Source organism: Battus philenor, unplaced genomic scaffold, assembly GCF_028537555.1.
Source record: "Battus philenor isolate CCGP_79_NKW_IND1 unplaced genomic scaffold, ilBatPhil1.0.hap1 SCAF_21, whole genome shotgun sequence".
In the NCBI taxonomy this organism is placed as follows: domain Eukaryota; kingdom Metazoa; phylum Arthropoda; class Insecta; order Lepidoptera; family Papilionidae; genus Battus; species Battus philenor.
In genome coordinates, this window is record NW_027181684.1 from 1,407,895 (window position 1) to 1,412,313 (window position 4,419).

Here is a 4,419-nt window from a genome sequence, read left to right on the forward strand (position 1 = left end):
CCGATTTTTAATAAATTTCATATGTATGTTCTTCAGTAGATCTGAGAATTAATTTTAAACTATATTTTCAACCCCTAAGTGATATGGGCGGCCGACTAAAACTTTTTAATTTGACAGAAAATTTTATTTTTATTAAATTTGACATTTAAATATACACACAACTCTAAATTTTCTCTATTCTACTATCAACATCTATTTTTTAATATTAATATTGGTAATTAAATATTTTTTTTACTTTTTGAGGTCGATAATTGATCACTTATTACAAACACGCTAAAGTCTCTAAGGATTGATATTGTTTTTTTTTATTTTTAATGAATAAATAAAAAAAATATTTCAGAAAATTTTATTTCAAAATCTAGTTACTCCATAGAATGTAAGTTAGTAAGTAACAAAATTTACTTAAAGGCTTTATTAGTCCTGGATTAGTCTGTCATACAATTTAACTGCAACACTTATTTTAATAAAGTCGCTTAATATAAAAACTTACTTAAGATATTTTTTTAATAGTAGTGGTTATTTTGCCATTCATACTCTTATCTAGGTGTATCCAATGGTTATAAAAACAAATCACAAACACATCGCGCGCGACCACTGTTTAAAATATCATTGCTACTATTATATAGCCTGTTTCATGCACTAGCTGCTCGACATCATGAGATTGCACAGTTATTGGGAACCCTGGCGGCCGCAAGCATGCAAACATGCAAACATGATTAATGATATGTAGAATTTTAAAGTAAAAACTATGATAAATATAAAAAATTGATGTCTGGAGTTTTTTTTATTTTTATATTCTGTCGCCGGTCACAACGCTTTCTGCCTATGACTTGTATACAAAATGTTTACACGATTACAATTTATTCGTTATTATTATATATACTGTAGATATATTTTACATAGCAAAACCGTGTTTACCGGATTAGTTATTTTAATATACAAGTCACTAAAACACCATTATAACTTCCGATAAAAAATAGTATGTTTGGCAGAATTCTAATTACGTTCAGTTCTCTTGGTTTAAATGTGGTTATAACTCGTTCGAGTATTTTACATTTTTTTAACATAAACAGTATAAAATGAATGTTTTTTTAATATTAAATTGAATAGCATCTTGTAGTGGAATTCAACCTTTTTTTTTGTTTGTCAATAATAACAGTAAAAGCCACCATTTTTTAAAAAATAAATTCATGTTTACTTTCTCTGGTAAAAGCATTTTATTTGTAAATAACAGCTAAATTAACTTAAAAAAAGTGGAACGTGAAAAGGGTGGTACTTTATAAAATTGACAAATGAGTTAAGCTTTGTTTTCGCATTTGTTTTCAATTCTTTGTAATTAAACATTTGGTTTACGAGTCAATAACTAGATGGCGTTGTTATAAATCGTCCAATCGTTGCAGCTCCTTTAGTGACCTCGGCAGCTTTGATTGATATGTTTTATTTAATAGTCATGCTGCGGATAAATATTGTGACCATTTTATGTTACTCTGCAGTTACATATAAACAATCACATAACATATATATATGATTGTACACATGTAAGTGTGGATTCCTTATTGAAATACAGATATTAAGAATCTATTTTTACTTTTTAGAAAAAAACACAAATTATTATAAAACATAAATTTGCTTTGATAACTAAAACCAACTGACTTAACAAACGTCATGTCAAAAAACCAAAGAGGCCAGGCGCCCACATAAGTACGTTTAAAATATTATTTTCATTATGGTCACTAAAAATATCATTTTAATACTTATATCATAAAATGTGTATTACTAGCCGAATCCAACCAGTTTCGTTACCTTTTTCGTGGGTGTAATTTCTTAAAATCCATTCAGCTCGAGAGTGAAAAAACTTGACGGTTTTCTTGAGAAAAATAACCCTGGTCTCCTCAGGATCAGAGTGAAGAGGAACCTCCTAAGTCTGTGCTTCATCTTCGACCACATTGTCACCTTTCAACAACCGAGTTGGTGAGTAAAGTTGGACTAGTAACTGATAAAAAGTATTGTATTATGTTTATGGTTCTAGTAAAACATAATGTATGAATATCAATAATTTAAAAAGTTAAGAAAAAAAGTATTTTAAAAGTCATAATAGTTTGGCAGCATTCGAATCTTAACTGTCAATCGCAAATTGAATAAAAAATAAAAACTATAAAAAACGTATTAACACAAAATTGTATTGTTTTTTTATTATAACATAAATATTTTATAATCTGTGGTAATACATAATCCATAATAAGAATGTTACGTAATGTGTATAATGACATTATACACACAATGTTTCACAGTTCGTTGACCTTCGTAGCAGTTTTTCTAGATTGAAATCTTCGTTTAAGCCTCTTTACTATACGCTCGAGCTGGATATTTATAACTTTGATTATTTCTTTATAACAGGTGGTGCAAAAGTAATGTCATAATGTGAACGCACCTTAATTTTTACAAATGGCGCCAAATGTCACTGTCACTTTAACATTTATGATACAGATACTCCATCATTTGTTGACAACTAATTCTACGATCGCAAGTCTCATTTATTTTATCACTGGGCTACGGCTGCTCAAAAATGTCAAAGGACCATAAAACATGGAGTGAATATTTTTTTTCACATGTTAAAGTCACCAAAAAGGAATTTTATAAAAACACCCACAATATACAGTACGGGCCACGCAAAGCGAGCGGGGGTCAGCAAGTTTACGAGTACATATAAACATTATTCTATCTCTTATATATCTATTCTATATCTTATATATCTATGTTATAGTCGTGGAAAAGGATCAGGAACAAACTCCACAGCAACAGATCTTTTAAAAAAGTTTAATACATTCATAGACATACATTTCATCATTTACATATGATTTTTATCGATCATTGATAAATAGGTTTTTTACCGTTAGTATATTTTTAATACGCGTTTTAAATTTTATAAATAGTAGTCCAAAAATGTTAAGCGGAATTTTATTAAAAAAAATCTTATTCGTTTGTTACAAATGAATTAGAGATTTTTTGCAGTCGAAACTTTGGTACAGACAGTTTTTTTAAGTTCCTTGTAAATACACTAAGAACGTCCGCTATTTTTTAATTTATTATAATTATTGTAAATGTACAACATACTATTATAAATATATTGTTAGGCCACTAAGAATATTGACCTCTTTAAGCCTCTTTTTTAAGGAGATTCGTGGCCTTATGCCGTAAATAGATCGGAAGGCTTTCTTTTGTAAAATTAATTTATTTTCAATATCGTAAGTAATAGTAATATAATAAGCATCAATTCATAAAACATCGACAGGCCAGTGTTTCTTGATTATTGAAAAATTTCAAAACATGTAATAAACATTAATAAAAGTAAAATAAATATTAGCTGAAACAATTAGAAATAATTGTAATGAAAATAAAATACAACAAGAAAACTATGGAATCTGTGATGAAATGTAAAATAACAAAATTATACAACGTAAAATAGAAGGTAAGTTGAATTAAAAATAATGTGATAATCAAAAGTTGTGACATTACGAGGCGAAGGAAATGAGGTGATGAATGAAAATATCAAGTAAGTAAAAGAAAGATAGAAATTGTAGAATGTAAGTAGAAGAAAGATAGACCATGTGAATAATGATAGAAGAGTATGGAAATTAAAAAAGAAAGCGAAAAATAATTATTAAAAGATAAAAAACGCATTGTCCCATAAATAAGATAGGGGAATGAGATGTTCCCAATAGCGGTGGCCATAAAGATCTATAGGATATTACTGACTGACTCGAAAAGCCCAGTGTTATTGGATGGAAGAAGAAGACGGAAGATACTCCATCAACAGCTCCATCTTCTATTCAGAATAATCTTGGGTTTAAGTCCCTTGTGATACATGAGCTAAATTCGAACCCTAACACGGCTAAACCCCATTAAAATATCGAATGTCATAAGGCATTACAATGAAAATATATATAATAATAAATTATTGAACAATAAAGTCCCTAATCCCAAAAAGTTAGGGGTACGAGAGGCCCCCAATAGCGGGGGCCATAAATATATATATATATATATATATAAATATATATATATATATATATATATATATATATAATCATGTCTTAATAAAAGTATTGTTGTTTACGAAATAACAAATATATTTTTGTAAGTAAAAGTTTATTAATAACACATTAAATGAACAAATTAATAAAATTGGTTACGTCATTTAAAAAAAAAAGTTTTATTTTGTTATTCTGTTGCATTGCAGTTTGTCGAGAACTTTCGATGGTACGAAGTCTGCCAGTGTTGCAAGTTATTAATATTTATTGACTGTGTTGGCGCGGTAGTTTTCTGCTAACAACCGCTTATTGTTAAAGTTGAAACTTTTTATTTGTATTAAAAGCAAGAACATTTTTGCAATTATTAGAAATTATACAAGAGATATATCCG